At 33.9% G+C, this 20107-nt stretch overlaps 1 long non-coding RNA gene across 11 annotated transcripts; it reads left to right on the forward strand.

Annotated features, from left to right (window-relative positions):
• Positions 1–2151: 2151 nt before the first annotated feature.
• On the forward strand, positions 2152–6245 carry LOC110889740. 11 transcript variants are annotated; one of them, XR_004871363.1, is made up of 12 exons: positions 2152–2302; positions 2401–2494; positions 2682–2822; positions 2947–3065; positions 3211–3309; positions 3560–3814; positions 3962–4031; positions 4707–4805; positions 5002–5054; positions 5402–5578; positions 5686–5754; positions 5887–6245. It is a non-coding gene; the product is annotated as an uncharacterized LOC110889740 (long non-coding RNA). The 11 variants fall into 11 exon arrangements; XR_004871366.1 differs by having other exon boundaries at positions 2682–3065; positions 3560–3877; positions 5296–5578; XR_004871368.1 differs by having other exon boundaries at positions 2682–3065; positions 3560–3877; positions 5308–5578.
• The last annotated feature ends 13862 nt before the right edge of the window (positions 6246–20107 follow it).

The raw sequence follows: 20107 nt of genomic DNA on the forward strand, positions 1-20107 counted from the left end.
TAAAAGAAGAATTTTGAATATGTTTAATAGATAAAAATCATATTACACATAATTTTGAATAATTTAATAACTTTTATGGAAGAAGGGCAAAATAGAAAATTCACACCAAAACTAATAGAAGTTAGGCTGGGGGAATCAACGTCGAGCGCTTTTGGAATATCGGGGATCCAGGCAGCAAAAATGTCGTACTGGGGACTCGACCTGACATCGCCAACATTCTTCAGGGACATAAATTGCCGTTTACTCTATTAATAACAAGTTTAGACCCAATGTTTAAGAAAGAAATCCTAGAACTTACTAAAAATCTACATCCGGGTAAGATCAAGGTGGAATTACCCATGCATGGTGATGAGAAACATCTTCAATTCTTTTAATTCGGAGTTGTCTTCTTCAATTGGTTGATATGAGAGGTTTAGAAGAAGCCAATATTATGTAAAAATGCTCCCTAGGTGGATTGTATTCAAAAATAGGTGAAACCCCCTTCATAACTCATCATAATGGGTCAAAGACATGAAATTAGCAAGTGGAAGCAGCCCAAGGTGTCGGTGATACAGGTTTTGGTATCCCTGACACCCCTCCATGATTGCCTACACCAAAATGCGCTGTGAGACGCGAGACTAGGGCCAACTGATGCCAAAATTCACCTCGGCGACGCCAAGATTAAATTTTCACCATTTCAAAACCTAGTATTTAGATTCGCCTCGCTGAGCTACCCTAAATGCATATTATAAGCCACAAAACTTATTTCTAGCTCAGGATATACCCAAATGAAGTTTTGATTATTTCTAATGTAATGTTCAGTTCAGTTTTGCCTCTTTTCTTTGGTTTTCATCTAAATCTTTCACAAACACCATCCAAAACCACGTTTGAATATGCAAATCATAAATATACTTAAAATAACTGCGTTTCATGCATACAAACCATAAAAAAAAATCATCAATTAAACACTTTAGATTATCAACTTTAACCTACACATCAGAGTCAAGAGCCCACTCAAATAAAACAAATAAATAAACAAAAAATCCTAAAGTACAAAACATCAAAGCCTAATAAATCAATAATGCAAACAGTACATCATATTGATATTATAAATGTTATATAAACTAGGATTGCGACCCGCCGCAATGCGGCGGAGATTCTTTAGTTATAACTAAGTCGATCTAGGACCCGTATGTTATGTTAAACCTGTCAAACGGGGGAAAATAGACGATGTAAAAACGTTGCGTCGTGTTAACTTGCAAAATTTAGAACAAAACGTAAAAACGTTAAATCAAAGACGCACGTTGCGATTTGTTAAGTCACAAAATTTAGAACCAAACATAAAGCGAAAAATTTGTGGAAAATGAAAACTATAAAGGACCAAAGTTGAAAGTAAAAAAAAGTTATCAGGATAGATTGCAAAAGATAAAAAGTTTTGGGTTATAAGTAAAAAAACAAGTAGTTTTGCGTTAAAAGTAATTTATGAAATACTTTTGGGTGAAAAGTAAAAAAATCAATTTTTTTTTGGAAAACCCCCAAAGCCAACGTTACGACAACCATATGCATAACCATTTTTTCTTTGAAAACACCCCTAAGCACACCCCGCGTTACGGCGGGGCGTAATACAGTGTCAAATAGTACTAATGTCACACAATCGTCATCGACCACCAACACTGACTCGACCTAGGATATGCATGTTGCAACGAACCTGTCAAACATGGAAAAATAGAGGTAAAAACGTTGAACCACACATACACGTTGCGTCGTATTAACTCAAAAAATTTAGAACTATACGTAAAACGAAAATTTGCGAAAGACGAAAAGTATAAGTGACAAAAGTTGTGATGTTAAATTGCAAACATTTTGGGTTAAAGTTAAAGAAACAAATTATGTGGGGTTAAAATTGCAAAAGGTAAAACTTTTGTGTTAAAAGTAAAAAAAAAATAATTTTTTTTTGGAAAATGCCCAAATCACAATATACAACTCCATGCACATATAACTTGCTAATTTATATATGGAATCTATTATCTTCTATTATATATAATAAACAAAAAAATTTGGGACACTTGGCACAATATTAGGGCTTCCTAGATGTGGTTTTGGCAGGAAACTGAATGGGTATTCTTTTCACATATAATGAAGCCCGTTTTATATCCGGATCCGCTAATTCGGATCCGTATATATATGTTATAAAAAATTTAATATTTCCAATCTTCATTTGTGTCATCACCAACAACCATTGTTAACCTATCTTCTCTGTGTTATTGTGATGTCCGCCTCCGCCTCCTTCTTATCAACGGCGATATACAAGTCAAAATCCAATGTAATACAGTGTAAACTTTAAATATTCCATATCTAATCTTTCTTATTTATCCTCTGTTTTCATTTGATTCTTAAGATTTTTGGGTTTTCTGAAATTAGGGTTTCTTATATTCTGTTGACGACTCCTACTCCTTCTCTGTGTTCAATGATTTTATCATCGTTGATATACAACTGAAGATCCGATTTAATACAGGTAATTCTCTAAATCTTTGATGTTTGAAGGGGTAATTGAATCGTATTATATCTAGAGAAACCCTTTAATTTTTATCTTACTCGCACATGGAACTCCATATCTTCAACCACATCAATCCATTCTAGGGTTTTATTAACCGGATCTGTATTTGTTTTTCTTTCCATTAACTTTTAACTTTTGTTCGAAGAGGCAAACAATTAACGTTGAAGACGTATTCAAGGCGCTTCAAGATATAGAGTTTCCAGAACTCATTGCACCACTAAGAGCCTGGCGATTTGGTTCCAGCTGTCAAAGAGTTGCATATGCTAACTTTTGAGGAGCTTAGCAAGTTAAGCAGGGAGTGTGATCTTTTAATCTATTTTTGTTGTAAAATTTATAGGGCAAATGATATATTAATGTATAGTTTGATGCTGGTGTGATCTTTTTAACCCAGTTTTATTGTGATTTTTTAGGGCAAATGACATATGCAAGGAATCGAAGAGGCAAACAGTTAACGCTGAAGACGTATTCAAGGCGCTTGAAGAGATCGAGTTTCCATAATTCATTGCACCACTAAGAGCCTATCGATTTGGTCAGTGTTTTTTTGATTTTTTTTTTTTTGCCCAAAACCCTTAAAAATGTATATTACATGTTTGTGTGTGTGTGTTTATAATTAGAAAACTTAAATGTTACCAATTCGGTTATGATGTATTAACTCTTTAGTAAAAATATACCAGGACCACTAAGAAGTCGTGCTGCCAAGGCGATCGGTTTTATTGATATGATGATTGATTATTCGTTAGAGAATGCACCACTACAAAAAGAATTATCAGCAGGTCAGTGTGAATCTCATTAAGCAACTCAAATATAATGAATGTCAGCTGATCATTGCATCTAATTGTTTTCTTTTAAAATGATGGAATTAATTTATTGAAACAGAGGAAGTGGGAAATGCTACTACTTTTCAAATAAAGTTGTTTTGAGTTACTTAATTTGGGGTTCACAATTTTACATTGAATTGAGAAAGTTGGTGGTTAATTTTGACATTGTTGATTGTAACGGTCATAATTTGTTTGTCATTTCTAGAGCTTGGTGGAAACAAAAAACAAAAGAAATTCAATGGTTGGGATCCATTTTCATTTCTAATGGAGTGAGCTCATATGGTATATTAAGGACGAGAATTATAAAGATCCATTTTCATTTCTAATGGCGTGAGCTCATATTGTATTCAAGGCGCTTGAAGAGATCGGGTTTCCAGAATTCATTGCACCACTAAGAGCCTATCGATTTGGTTCTAGCTGTCAAAGAGTTGCATATGCTAACTTCTGAGGAGCTTAGCAAGTTAATCAGGGATCCTTCTATTACATCTAAAGTCCAAACACTATGAATACGATTTAATCTCATGTGATACACAGTTTTGTTTATTTTGTCATATTCATGTATTGGTAAAATAGGTTCGACTGAAATCTTTTTCATTTTGATTTTCAGTTTCAGTTTACAGCACCAATCTAATTAAAAGGGGAGTTCAAAATTCATGCATTCTACAGATCCCGTCCAGGTTTTGTACTCCCTAAGTTATATTTATTTTTTTCAATTTGGTTGGTCGATTTAGTCTCACCATTTCATGTGCATATCATGGAACTTTCGACCGTTAATTCAATCTTTCAGTTTCTAATTCAATAAATCATTAATCTCAAAAAAGTGTTGTCAAGATACTAGCTTTTGCAACGGATTTAAAAGCCCTAAATTTTACGGGTGTTGATAGGGTGTGTTAGTCGGGTTTCGAGTAGTACTGTTTGGGTTACCTGGGTTTTTGTTGTTTGAAAGTCTAACCGTTAACTCGATTGAATTACAACTAGGTTTGTTAGGTTTCAGGTTAGCTTGGGTAGGGTTTCGGTATTAAGTTTCATCTTAGCTGGTCATCCCTGAAGCTTTTCAATTTATATTGACATTTAACAGAAGGCAAAATGATTGTTTTTAATTGACTGTTTTAAACCATGATTTATTAATTTTCCATTTTGGCAGCCACCAAAAAAGTAGTGAAAAGATTCGACTCCAATGGCTTGTCAGAAGGAAAAAGAATGATAATCAACATTTTTATTGTATTCATATGCAAATTTAAAACTGGCAGAGAACTCAGGCTGGAGAGGCAGGACGATATTTTTAATCGCCACATCATTGTAAAAACCACATCTTTGGAATTGTCTCTTATTATTTCTTAATGCTTCTTCAGGTACTCAAAATAGGAAAATTTACCTGGCAGTTAATGACGGTTTAGTTAATGACACGTCATGCGGAAAAGACCCAAGCCTCCTTTTTGTTCATTTTTTTGGTAAGTAGTCATATACGATTACAAAAGTGATATTTATCTAAACAATAATAAGCTATTATCAGAAGAAACATGTAAGAGCTTTAGCTTTTGTGCATTAAATGGTTCGGCTACTTTCTTGAAACTGGTGTTTACTCGGTATTTGTTGACCTTATAGTGGTGTTTTATAGAGGTGCTTACTTGGTATTTCTTGAAACAGATGATTGTGATGAGTTGACTACAATGTGAAGTGTGCATGCTATCTCAATTCAGGTGTGTCTTAACTCTTAAACTAAGAATGCTAATATTTTCAGTGAAGTCCAGTATGAGTATTACCATTTAGGCCACAATCTTTGGTGTTTGGTGGCGTTTTTTTTAATGGTGTTTCATGTTCATCCTTTGCCTAATGGGGAACACACATTAAAAGATTCTAATGAACATCTCTACATATTTATTCATTAGTATATTTTTTGTATATTTTTATTATTTTATTATTTATCGTTTCTTTTTAAAGTGTCAATGACAGATCCGAAGCCGAGTTTCTACATAATGGGGAACACACATTTAAAAGTTAGAGATTAGTAAAAGTTTTGTGAATCTAAAACATCATATATGTGCAGACAAAGTGTTGAAGGTTCAAAGTTATAAAAGATGAAGATTTAGGCTCATTTGAATCGAGAAGAAAAACTTTGTGGTTGGAGTCTGTGGTATTAGATGACTTCATATCAAAGCATTGGTTGGCCTTTCTTCGGGCTAATAGTGTGTTGATCCCGTAGGCAAGGAAAGGTAGAAAAAATGTAAGTGGTCAAGTGGGCCATGAACTTTCCAAGTTTCATCTTTGATTTTCATTAACAGTATTTAACCTATTCACTGATAAAGCATGCAAATGGTTTTCTTAACATAGGTTGTGTGGATGTAGTTGGATGCGTTAACAGCGATGAGTTTGCATCATGGGAGGATCTTTCTCAACGGGGTTAGCATCTAGATTCAAAAGTCTAAACCTATATTCTCTACCAAACGTCATAAATAGTTAGACTCCGTAAATTGGAAGTAGACATTAGGCTATCTATACATAACAAAGTGGCTTCTTATTGCTCCATTACAGATTTCAAAACTCCGCCAGGTAGCAAATCACACCTTGAGAGGAGGAGGCTCATTGAAGTCGAGGCTGAAATGACAAGAAATTCAGTATATCTATGTCCATAGGGATATATATGACCAAACAGATTTGTGTATAGCGATTATCGTGGTTAGTCAACAACTTATTTTCTATCTGGAGTTTGTTTGGGTCCATGGGCCTGTTTGAAATGATAGGAACAAGTGATAGCATTCTTTTTGGGAAATGCTAAATACAATAGTGCTGATGGTTTCATGATAAATAATTTTTCGCTAATCTGTCATGAAAGCTCTGACTTGCAATGTGTACATGTATTCATGACAATACAAATTATATCATTGTTGTCATACTTTAGTCTCAAATTATGTTTTATTTATTTATTATGACAATATCATATTTCAAAGACTTATGTATGCAAGTCCCGTCATTGAATAAAGGAATCATCTCCCAGATATTTCTTTTGTCACCGAGATTTGCCTTTTTTTCATTTCTTTCAAGTGTTGATGAATAAACAAAAGTAGTTTCATCTTCATATTTAATTGTTTATATGGTTGGTTATTAATTGTTGTGCACTTAACCTTATCTAACTATTATCACAATGTACTCCTTCTGAGATCAGATTGACATATGTAACATGGCACTTTGTATTTTTATTTTGTTTATGCACTTAATATTTATTGAATTAATTTTCTCCCACCCGGGAAGCAATCTCGAGTGATAACCTAGTTATATATATAATCGTAAAAAGAAAAGAGGAGGGCAATTTTTCACTTAACCATGAAAGGGCTTATTTATATGTTGTTATGGTTTTAAGTGCTTTATGGCCCATTTTATGCAATCCAACCTTCATAATATTTCTACTTGAATTTATGGGCGAGTGTTTAAATATACAAGTGAAGTTGGGTATTTCGGCACTTGAAAATAAATTTTCCTTGAAAAGTTGTCTCATGAATAAACTTTTAAGGGTTTTTTCACAAATTATGAGTTAAAATGTTTGATAAGCTCCTCCCTTTGGGTTTTACTCGTAAACCTACATGACCATGGGATGCAAAATTTGGTCCAAACGAACAATTCCAACACATAAACCTTTCTATACAACTTCTCAGTATGAGTTGTCTTCTAGCTTTCCGGTGTCATGTAAACATCGAATTGTGTTTCTACCTAGTCTCTTGTACGCCTAGCTCCTTCCATAGCTCTCTTTTTATTTTATTTTAAAGTATTTGAAGCATTTAAAAAAAAGAGTTACCACCTTTAAAGTTTGAACAAACCAAAACAATTCGTATTATTGAATTTACATCAGTAAGTCATAATAATTTTTACGAAAATGTTATCTACAAAATATATATCTAACTAAGTTATAACCCCGTGTATTACACGGGTTGAATAAATAAATTTTATATACTAAATAATAAAACAATATATCTTTAAAAACCTCCTTTATTGCACGAGTTGAATAAATATAATTTTATATATTAAATAATAAAAATTTATATCTATAAAACCATATTGTACGGGTTGAATAAATGTAATTTTATATACCAAATAAAAAAGTAATGTCTTCAAAACCACGTTTATTATATGGGTTGAATAAATGTAATATTTTTTACTAAATAATAAAATAATACATCTTTAAAAAACCTCATTTATTACACGGGTTGAATAAATGTGATTTTATATACCAAATAATAAATGTGATTTTATATACCAAATAATAAAAAATTACATCTTTAAAAATATGCATATTACACGGTTTGAATAAATGTAACTTTTTGTACTAAATAATAAAAAATATATATATATCGTTAAAAAACCCAGTATATTATACGAATTGAATATATCTAATTTTATATATAAAATAATAAAAAGTTACATCTTAAAAACCTCATGTATTACATGGGTCAAGTAAATGTAATTTTTTATAGTAAAAATAAAAATATTTAATATATTAATAAGAAATTTGGTTTTCGTGATAAAAATAGATTATTCTGTTGTTGCAAAATTTATTAACGAAGTCTCAATAAATGTAACCCTTTATTTAAAACTCCGTAAATATATAATTGATAAATAATATTAGTTAATTTTATTTCAAGTTTCGTAAAATCTATTTGATACCAAACTAAACAAAACGCTCAAATATATAGTTAAGATCAAATTAGATAACTAAGTTTGAATTTGAAGTAAATAGATAAATATAAAAGTAATAATTACTTGAGTTAATTACTTTTTTCGTCCATGTGGTTTGTCAAAAATCACTATTTCAATCCATTAGTTTAAAATTGCGATTTAAGTCCCTGTTGTTTCACTATCGTAACAATTTCTGTCCCTGTGGTTTCTCTTTCGTAACAATTTCAATCCATTATTCTGTTAAGTACAAGGACTGAAATAGTTACGAGGTGGACTGAAATAGCTACGAAAGTGAAACCATAGGGACTGAAATCTCAATTTTTAAACTAATTGACTGAAATAGTGATTTTTGACAAACCATAAGGACGAAAACAGTAATTTACTCTAATTTATTCAAATAAATAATATTATAAATGAGAAGGAGATTAAACTAAATAATAATTATCCATAAGTTATTAAACTAAATAATATTTATAGGAGGGTTATCTATAATTAATTAGAAGAGATTAAACTAAAATAATAATTATCTATAAGAGATGACCTAATATGATGACAATTGTCCCCAAAGTGGTTTCTTTTATTATATAGTATAGATACGATTTCACATTGCATCATTAGGCATAAAAAGGTAGAAGAAATACATAAAATATAAAATTATAATAAAAAATATTTTTTAGAGATTATGATCTTATAAATATTATTTTTTTTGGAAATATGTGTGTTGTACAACTTGTTGTGTTTGGATTTATTGAAATTGAGATACAATCTTAAATCCTATATCGTGGTACAAAACGAATAGTTTTGGTTCAAACGTTTGGTTTTGAAACGATTTTGGGAATCGTTAATTTTTCTAACTTTTGTGTTAGATCGAGTTTATTAGTGTAAACCGTACGTTTTTTGTAAACGTTCAATTCTCTAACATGTGTGTTAGACCGGAATTATTGGTGTAAACCATACGTTTTTGTAAACGTTAAATTCTCTTAAGTAAAGTTTTTTATGTCTTTAAATAAGAGTTTTATATTACTTGATTAGAGTTTTACATCTCTAATTAAGTCTCTACTTAAAGTAGACTTTTCATCCACCCATGGATTGATATAAACAAATAAGTCTCTATTTAAAGTAGACGTTTCATCCACCCATGGATTGATATAAACAAATAAGTCTTATAATGATTTTTGTAATCATTTGTCTTCTAACATGTTTGTTAGAAACGTCATGAAACGCGTTAGTTTAGAAGCAATTTTTTAATTGTTTAGTTTCTAACGTGTGTATTAGAAATGACTTATTTATTTGAACCATATATGTGTTTTAGCAAGTCGAATTAACATTTTGTGGAAATGTTAATATTTCTAACGTGTGCGTCAGAATTTCTTTAATTTTAACATGATTGTTAAAAAATAGTTAAAATACAAATGCTTTGAAATGTTTTATGTAAACATTTTATATAAGTAATTTGTTGTAGCATTGATTTTAATGCTTTGTATGATTTAAAAATAAAAGGTCATACATTGAATTTGTTGTTTGATTAATTGGCTTCAAGATTCAAATCACCATAAGTGATGGTGTAGTTGTGTGGGATTTATCACCAACTTTAATTTGTGATTTCTAAATCCATTTGTGTGAAATTTTAATTACTAATTAAACTCTTCATATGATGGAACTCTTGAGTAGAGTTTTAATGATGACATTTGATGAGTTTTATTAGAGTTTAAGTCTATAATTATTGAGACTCTTAACTCTTCATATGGTGAAACTCTTGAGTAGAGTTTTAATGATGACATTTTATGAGTTTTATTAAAGTTTAAGTCTATAATTATTGAGACTTTTAACTCTTCATAGGCTGGACGGTATGGGACCGTCCAGCAGTCGTCGCCGCTCCGTCACCCCATCCCGCCACCCTCGTCGCCGTCCAGTCATCGTCCTCTTCGTCGGAATTTCGACGTCCAGGATGGAGCAAAACATGTGGGCCCTCCTTCAAAAACTGTAGAGAAAGTGATAAATGCAGAGAGAGAAAAGACAAGAGTGGAGAAAGTCCAGACGAGAAGAAGTGCGGCGACGGCGCCGGAGAAGAAAATGAAAGCGTTGGAAGCGATGGAGAGTGATGACCACCGTATGCCGCCGGTGTTTCTGGCGATCTGACCGGAAAACGGTGACTGGTAAACTTCAGGGGACTTCATTTTGGAAAAAAGGGGGTGGGTTCGTCGGTAGGGTAAATGTGAGTGGTGGTTTGTTACGGGACAGTGGTGGCGATGCATGTGTTTTTTTTAGAGAGAGAAACAAAACGTTAGGTAGCAAAGATAATGTGTGATGTAAACTGAAACTCAGGGCTCACTTTTGTAATTTTACCCCTTGTTTTACAAAACCAAGGGTGGTTTAAATACCTTAAAGAAGTAGTTGAATAAAAAATAAATATAATAGATATCCGTTGTTGGTTTTACAAAACCATTTTGTGAGAGAGAAGAAGGTATGATGGTGTAGAAAAATTGGAGTTAAATTATTTAAGTCTATGTTTTTCTTTATTAAGTGTATGTTTTTTTTTTTTTGGGTTTATGTAATGTGTTTTTAATATTAATGAAAATATTTTGTTAGTTTATTTGTTAAATGTTAAAAAAAGTAAAAGATTAAAAAAAATAAAAAAACATAAAAGTGGTGGGGTAGGATCATCTAGGACCATCCTCCATACCCTCTAGTTTTGTGGGATGGACCATCCTTGGGAGGACTATGACGTGGCGCCTACGTGGCGGATCATCCTCCCTTGGAGGACCATCACCATACCATCTAGCCATATGGTGAAACTCTTGAGTAGAGTTTTAATGATGACATTTGATGAGTTTTATTAGAGTTTAAGTCTATAATTATTGAGACTCTTAACTCTTCATACGGTGAAACTCTTGAGTAGAGTTTTATTGATGACATTTGATGATTTTTATGATGACATGTAATGCCTTAATTTGGTCATGTTTTGTATATATAAAATGACTTAAGTTTTCTAACACGTGTGTTAGAAAATGTGTATCACGAATACGAGGTTAGATATTGTTCATAATGAATAGAAATGTTTTATGTAAACATTTAATTGCCTATGCGTGCATTAAAAATGATAAGAAATGGTTTATTTTATAAACTATATCTTTGGAAAACGTTTTATGTAAATGTTCGATTCTATAATGTGCTTGTTATAACATTTTTTTCTAACATGCGTGTTAGAAAATGTTATTTGGTGAAAAACAACTTGGTGTTGTTGTGAACAAATTTAATTGTTCAAGTTTACTACTTAAATGTAGTATTTGTAACAACTTGGTGTTGTTTTGAGCATAATTGTCCAAGTTTAAAGTTTCAAGATGAAATGGGGAACTTATACTTACACGTGCATGGAGTCTTATTGAGGGAGTACCTCAAGACATGACATGGGACGATATTGTTGAGAAGATTTTAGTCAGATTATAAAGTGTTTAAGATAAAAGTACTTTGCTATTTGATGTCTACATATTGTCTATACTTCCGTTTAAATTTCAAAAGTGATTGACACTTATGATTTAGTTTCCAATGTATTTTATTGTTTTGTGTTCAATATCTTCGGATAACACATGTAATTTTTTACAAAGAAATAAATCACTAATGGTTGTGACGTATAAATTATTTTTGTGGAAAATAGTTATAACGTCGGTTATACATTGTTTAAAAGAATATGATTTTAAACGGATAGTACATGAAACTACTTGGACATAAAGAACTTGAGAGTTGTTATATTGACTAAAAGTCAAAGACGAAACATCAAATGTATAACCACATTATGAGTGAGTAATGAAAGAACGTACTCAGTGTATTGAGATGAAATACACTAACGACATTCATATCGACATACTTCATTAGAAGTCATTGGAAAATCCACAAGTGTGAATTCTAACATATGAAAGTAAAAGTACTATATGTTATTGTATACCTTTAATAAATCTTGCGAGATTTATAAGTAGATGTGTCTACCACTTGATTATTGTTAGATCTATATAGAGATTTTACCTTCATTTGGGAGAGCATCCAAAATATACATATCTCCTAATGAATAACAATATATGTGTTCAAATCACTTATGGCAAAATTATGAATGTCATGTTGTTGAGTGTCGATCTAGTTGACTCTATCTCACACATAATAGTGATTGTAGACGAGAAATATTCATCTTGTTGGTGATGAATGTGTTCACCAAGTGACTTGGATTAAGACTTATGTTTAAGTACTTATGAGTCAATGGTAGATTGTTGGAGATCAAAGGTAAAAAAGTTATGTTCCTTAAATGAATGATGAAATTTAGCTATGTGCTATATACAATAATTTGTAAGACCTTCCTAAATATTGATATTTTAGGATTATGAATAAGTCTCATTATTTTGTCTTAATAAGGGATGAATGTTGCAAAGTGATATTATGATATCCTTAGGGCTGTGAAGAATCAGAATGATGCATCTTCTGTTCACATGCTAAAGTATTGTAGTCTAAAGTATGCTAGACTAGTACTTGGTTAATTTTAAGTCTTGACGGAGACTAATTAGCTCTAAACATTCAAATGTGTATGAATACAAAAAGAATTTGTGTATAGACAAAATTGAGGGAGAATTTTCATTCATTATAAGGAAAAGGCATGTAACTTTTTAAGAGTTTGTTCGAAAAGCTAATGAGGAGAACTCATTGTCTAAGCTTATTCTAGATGTTAAATTAGAATTATTCTAAGTTGGTGACAAACTTATGACAATGGCATGTGTTGCTTTGGTCAGCTCGGAAGCTTATGTAAGCTAATGCAATATGAGTTGAATTCACTGATACAATGAGGTTGATCTTGTTCAATCATATGTGTATAAATGTCGCCATAAGTGGTGTTACGAAAATGTTGATCAAATGGCAAGAAATGTGGGGGAGGATCCATTTAAGAAACAACCCTATAAGGGTATGAAGAAATGGTTCTCATTAACCCATCTAGATGTTATTCAATAACACTTAAATGTGGGGGTGTCTTGCATTTGTACCATAAAATTTTGGCAATAAGGATTTTGTAATCTAATCTAACATTGCAAAAAGACGACTAAGTGGAGGCCACAAATGTCTTACTGTATAATGGAGATGTGTTTGCCTTAAATGATAAATGTATCATTCTAAGACAAATATTATAACCAGATTCAGGTGGCCACTGAGGTTATAGTCTTAGAAGTTAACAATAGGCAATATTAACTTTTGACTTACGAACACGTCATGACAATTGATCTCAAATGCAAAGTTATTTTTAGTGACTTGTCAAAGACAAAGATAATGTTATGGATCCAACAACCTGAGGGTTTATTAGAGATTAAGTTGTGGAATGAGACTAAAGCCTATGGAAAAAGGGTGTGTGAAGGAAACCTACCTTAGTTGACTGGAGATCCCAAGATCTAAGTTCAATAGGACAACAAATTCATATGCCTAAGGGTGGTCACTATAGGGGCATAGCTGATATGCATAAGCTAATATATATGGTCATATATACCTTCTAAATGATAAAAGGGTGTTTAAATACGTCCGAGTTCATTCCTATGAAATTCAGTGACAAATTGTGAGGCTAAGCATATTATGTGGTAAATGATTTGCGTAATCATAGTAACCACGATGCTTTTAATGATTTAATAGAATCACTTATGTTAGAGAGAAGTGGGATCGCTTCGAATGGAATTGGGGGCACAATTCCTAGAGCTCTTGCAGAACCAGGAAAGTGTTCCACGACCATTATTGGACACGACTATGAGGGGATGGCTCGGCTAATGAGAGTATTGTGTGAAGTGTATTGTCGTCTACACAAATGGGGGTTTGGTCAAGGACATCGCGTCTACACACCGCTAGGAGACTAAGTATGCTTCACAAAGGAAGGTTCAAAGCTAATACCTACCTATCCTGCAATACTCAATTGTCGATGTTGCATTCGGATTTTTGTGTGTTTTGATCAATCTCCATTCATGTGGGGGATTGTTGGAAAATTAGAATAATGTGAATGGAAATTAATTTAGTGATAATTAATGGACTCTTCATGGTGACAAACTCTTGAATAGAGTTTTTATGTCACTTGATTAGCTTTTATTAGAGTTTTTATATCTCTAATTAAATCACTAATTAAGTGAAACTTTTATTAGAGTTTTATGTCTCTAATAAATCACCAATTAAGAGTAACTCTTCACTACCCACATCTCTTGTAAAAATGGTAGGCTATGTGCCTCATTGGAATGATTAGAAAACTACAAGAAAAAAAAAAGGCATGAAGAATTCTTGGAGAAGTGGTGAAGACTTGAAGACCCATGTGTTGGGTACTTAGAGAGATAAGTTTTCTCTATTCAATTTCATCACCTTCATATCATTATTTTCCACAAGTTCTAACACTATAATTTTATCCGGTGTAACCTCGGGCGCGTGGCCATTTCCGGTAGTACATACTGCTTCGGCTGTTGTACCCTGGGAAACAGACGCGTCATCTTTAGTAGAGGTGCGAAATTTGTTTTAAGGGAAGCGTGTTGAACACGTGCCTCAGCCACAACCGTCAACATCAGTTTGTTCATTTTTGCAGCCAAGAAGGATCGCACAAGGAGACGCGGTTCAAGTTCTCGTAGCAGAAATTGTACTAGAAGGCGCTTCTCAAGCTCTTGTCAAAGACAACGATTTGAATCGATTTATTTAAATATGTTGTATTTCATATTTAATTTTGTATGGATTTGTACACGGTACGGGTACTACAATTTCCTAAAAAATTATGTAAAGAGAGTATCTTTGCAATTTTATATTTATTTATATAATTTTTATTATAATTGTGACCCATTTCCTACAATATCTACTCAAAGTTCACCTCCATAACCAACTACATTTACTAATTTACTCCTGTTTTGTTCTAATTAATAAAGGAGCACATGAAAAAGAAAACATGATAACTATTCACACATCACGTTTTGTAAACCAAAACCCAAACCAATTTTGAACCAACAAAATCCCAACTTTCTAAACCAATAGATCCTGTCCGAGCTTTGAGTACGTTATGTCTTTATCAACTTTTTTTGGTTGAAGAAAAACAACGGATGACGATGAAGATTTATTCTCCGGTGAGTCTCGTGGGAATACCGAGAGCATCTGAACCACTTCTCTCACTGTCGGCCTTTCAACGCTATTTTCTTGAATGCACAACATAGCTATAAAAAACAAATGCATCGCTTCGCCTTGAGGAACGTTGATGAGCCTTTGGTCAATGATGCGGCTGACTTCTTCTCGTTAATGTCTTAGTCCATTGTACGATATCTACACCTTCACCAAACCCATCTCTTCTTGTTGGTGCACTACATCTGTTGATTCCGTCTAAGTGTCTAGGATCAGGTCTTACGTTGTATTGTATAGAATAGGGCACGTTATACGAGAAAACGGGAGTCTGTATAGGTGTTAGGTGCTAGGATCGCTTATAGGGTCACACAAGTCTTGGATCGCTTATATGATCATATGTGGGTCGCTTTTGTGTCAAGCCTGGACCGCTCATGTGTCACATGACCACATGAGCGGCCCCAGAAGCCTATAAATAGGGTGTGTTGAGCGATCCTCACTAATCAAGTAATTGTATTCCACGCCGAAGCTCTGCCGGTGTGACGATCGAGCTGTAAATCGTTTCTAATCAATACAAAAGACAGTTAGGAGGAAGAACAAGCTATATCTACTTGCTTTTCTTATTATTCCGCATCTGAATTGCAAGAGTAAACCTCTGAACGACTCGTTCGGGTCAGTAAACGATCCTACAACTGGTATCAGAGCTTGGGAGGAGGTTTTCTGCAGATTATAGCTGGATTTCACTGTTTTTTCTCACTCCTACACCTTCTTTTCTCATTTCCGGGAGATTTCACGGTTGAAATTCGCTCAAAAGCTCACAAACTGTGCGTTATAGTACCGAGACAAACCCTTGGAAGTTTCAGACCAAAATTCAGCTTAAAAACAGATAAAAACTTGTTCGAAATGTGGACCGCTCGTAGTGACATCATCATGAACCGCCCTTAGATCATTGTTTTGGACCGCTCATTCATACAGTTTGGCATCTGGATCGCTCCAAAACCTATTTCTGGATCGCTCATAGTGCATTCTTGGACCGCCCGTAAGACAGAACCTGGACCGCTCGAAATTCAGATTCTGAACCGCTCTAAAATTTGTGTTTGAACCGCTCGAGTGAACATCTTTGGACCGCTCTTAGTTCATTCTTGGATCGCTCGAAAAGAAATTTTTGAATCGCTCTTAGATTAATTTCTGGACCGCTCCAAAGGATCGTTTTGGATCGCTTTTCTGTTCATTGTTGAACCGCTTTTCTGTCAGTTGTCTTGAAAATCGTGCTAAGTCATCATGAATTCTGAGTTGTACAATGCCTTTGCTACATCATCATCACCAGCCGCGATTGCTCAAGCCATGAATCTTGAAAACGAGACGGGAACCACCCAGAAACCCCCGAAACTGATGAGTATTGAAGAATACTACGAGTGGAAGGATCGTTTTGAAAACTGGGTTCAGGCAAATCATCTCAGATCGTGGGAATGCATATTGGAAAAATACACATTACCTCGAACAGAGTTGCAAGTTATTAAACAGATATCCGAATTTTCAGAACAAGAACGTGCAATGTACAGAGCAGAAAAAATGATGATCAGTTTGTTACAGCAGGCGATTAAAGAAGATATATTCATTCTGCTACAACACGACAAAACTGCAAAATCAATTTGGGATGCTCTTAAAGTAAAATTCGAGGGTAGTGAAAGTATGATCAAAAGCAAGAAGGCATTGCTTAAAAAGGAATTTGATTTGTTTAGCAGTTTGCCGGGAGAGGATACTAAAAAGCTGATTGAGAGATACTGTCACTTAGTGCGTTCGTTATCGATGTTGGGAGTTGAAAAAGGTCGTGAGGAATGGGTTGATAAGTTGGCTGACGCGTTACCTCAGAAAGAGTGGGGAACGTATTTGATGATACTGAAAAACACGGGTGTTTATGACAAACTTACAATTGGTCAGTTTATTGAGAAAATTGAGAGTCAGGATCTTGAGCAGCAAAAGATCGCGAGGATGAATAATCCTAGTGGTCAACAAGATGTTAAAATGTACTATAAAGGTAGTATTCCAGTTTCTGAAGCTGAATGAAGTCCGAAAATTCAAACCGCTTTCAGTGCTGGTGATTCATCTGAGAAAGCTGATCAGGGATCGAACAAAAGTAGCAGCGGGTTTTCATCGTTTCCGAGTGTGAATCCGAAAGAGACTAACACAAGTTTTCAGTCTCAGAGTACAAAAACTGGAAACGGATATGTGATTCAGTGCAACATAGCTCTCAACCTTCCAGAAGGTCAAAGCTTCTCTGAAGACACTGCTAAAGACCACATGGCACTTCTGGGTTCAGTTCTGTTATCCTATGAAGGTCTAGTTGCTGGTCGGATCGGAAATCCTATGCTCACCAAAGAGGATTACGATCAAATAGACGCCGAGGAAATGGAACTTATGGATATTAAATGGTGTCTTGCAAGTGTTCTTCGTCGGGCTAAAAAATTCAAAACCATTACTGGGAGAAATGATTTTTTAGATGCTCATGTTTCAACTTTAGGTTTTGATAAATCTAAAGTAACTTGTTTTCGATGCAGGGAGAAGGGCCATTTCAAGCGGGAGTGCAAAGGAAGAGAAGCTAGCGGAGCACAGAATCCATTCGGGAAAGATGATTACTACCGCAAAGCTATCTATCAACAAGTTGGTCAATCCCAAGAACCTCAGACAGCTCATGGAAGAAAGATTGAAGATCCCAAGAGAGCATGTTTGATAGATTTTAGCTGGAGTGATTACATATCATCTGAAGCCACAGAAGCACGCATTATCGATCAAGATGATGAGAAACTACCAGAAGGTTTCAGTTGGGATATGTTCGTGGATGAAAAGGGAGGTTTTAAAGCTTTCATTGCAAAGATTGTCCGAGAGCCAAATTTATTTGCTACTTGGATGAGATCAATTGGAGAGAATGTGAGAAGTGAAGATGAAAAGTCTGTATCATCTGATGAAAGTTTAGATAGTACTGATAAACTTTCAGAACACTCTGGGGATATTTCAGATAGTTCAGATGAAATTGTACAAGATGAAACTGTTCAAGAACAGGAAGTTGTATTTGATAAAACACCGTCTGATTCTGGTGTTTCTGATGATGATTCTGAAAAATCTGTACAGTTTGATCAATCACCAGATCATAGTAGCAGTGATGATGAGGAAGAGAAACATATAAATATTGCAAAATCTCATATGTCTCCTGAAAGTTTTCATTTTTATTTTGCAGAAAGAATGGAGAAACTGAAGGAAAAACAAGCTGCTAAAGAACAACAATCTGAAGCTGAAGCTGATGTTCAGAATGCTGAAAATGTTGTTGAGAAGATTGGTGAGGTTGTGAAAGAAGTAGAAAAGGTGATTGAAGTAGAGAAGGTGATTGAAGTTGAAAAGGTGGTAGAAGTGGTGAAAACAGTCGAAGTTGAAAAAATTGTTGAAGTCATCAAGCCCTGTGAGAAGTGTTTGAAAGCCTGCAAAGAGTGTGCAGCAAAAGATGACATCATCTCTGAGTATGAGAAAAATAAAGAGCAGTTACTGTTCAATCTCAATTATGTGAAGGAATCGTACGACGTGTTGAACAAAACAGTAACTGGTCTCCAAAAGACAAACACAGAAAGAGAACAGGCGTTGACTATGATGAATGCAACTTTAATGTCGAAACAAAAAGCTATAAATTTCTACATTGAAGAAAGCGCCAAATGGAAGCAAGAGTTGGAAACTGAAAAGATTGAAAATGAGAGGATTAGGAGGTTATTATTGAGTTATTCTACCTCTGATTATGTTATTGATCGTGTTTACCCAACTGTTGCAGGTATGGAAGCTTTTCAAGATGAGAAACCGAAAGAAAAGAAAGAATGTGGTAAGAAAACTATTGTTAGCTATAACAAGTGTCCGCCTCCAATTTGGGATGGGTATTCACCTAGGGAACCAAATGAGGAGCAACTTGCAAAAGCAGTCAATATAAAGCTTAAAACCGACACAAATGACATCTTACCAGAAAACATTGATGTGACGTTTACCTCATCCGATACTGATCATGAGTCTGAAATAATCAAAAAGGTGGTCGATCAGGTGTTGGATACTGATGAGGAGACAGAGTCGAAATCTGAGTCTGAAAAGCCAAAGTCGTCTGTCAACAGTCAAAATTCGTCGGTTAAACGGTCTTATAGTAAAGAATTTTTGTTATCAAAGGCAGATTTGAATGATGAAACATTCGAAGTTGTTTATACTTTGAATGGTTCTGACAAATTATATTACAATAAAGAGTTTCCGATAATGAGTATCAAAACGGAATTAATCAACAAAACTTTTAAACTAATAGAGGTTAATATTCCTGAATTAAAAGTTTTGAAAAATTTTGATAAACCAAAAAAATATACTTCTAGAGTTCAACAACGTTTAAACAAGAAAAAAGGTTACAATTCTGGTCCTGGTTTTCCAAAGAAACCTAACCAAAATCGTAGCTACAAAAAGAAAGGTTTAGGTTTTGTTCCACCAGAAAATTACAAAGATGAGAACAATTCTAAATCAAATACTGAATTTGTGACAGGTGGAAGCTCGGAAGATGAACAGCAGAAACCATTTTGGAGACAGTCTAACAAAGAGTTTCTTGCTGAGAGGGGAAAGAATGGAACTGGAGTATTTCATCCGAGAAATACTCAAACTTGTTCTAAATGCAGTGAAGCTGGTCACAATGCATCGAATTGCTCGAAAGAGACTAAAGCAAAACAGGGAGAATCTCAGAAGTTAAAAGAAAAAGTTGTTGAAAAATCTGAGAAATCAAAAATTTTTAAAAATTCGAAAAATGAGGTTGGGGAATGTTCGAAGAAGACAAAATTTTACAAAAGAAAAGGAAATGACAACCAAGTGTGGGTTGCTAAAAAGGTAGAAGAAAAAGTAGGCGATGAATCTGGTTCCACAAATCCAGAAGAGCCACAAGTTGTGGAGAAAGTTTCAGTGAATGATGATGTTTTTCCATCACTGAAGT

The sequence above is a fragment of the Helianthus annuus genome, chromosome 11 (genome assembly GCF_002127325.2).
Source record: "Helianthus annuus cultivar XRQ/B chromosome 11, HanXRQr2.0-SUNRISE, whole genome shotgun sequence".
Classification (NCBI taxonomy): domain Eukaryota; kingdom Viridiplantae; phylum Streptophyta; class Magnoliopsida; order Asterales; family Asteraceae; genus Helianthus; species Helianthus annuus.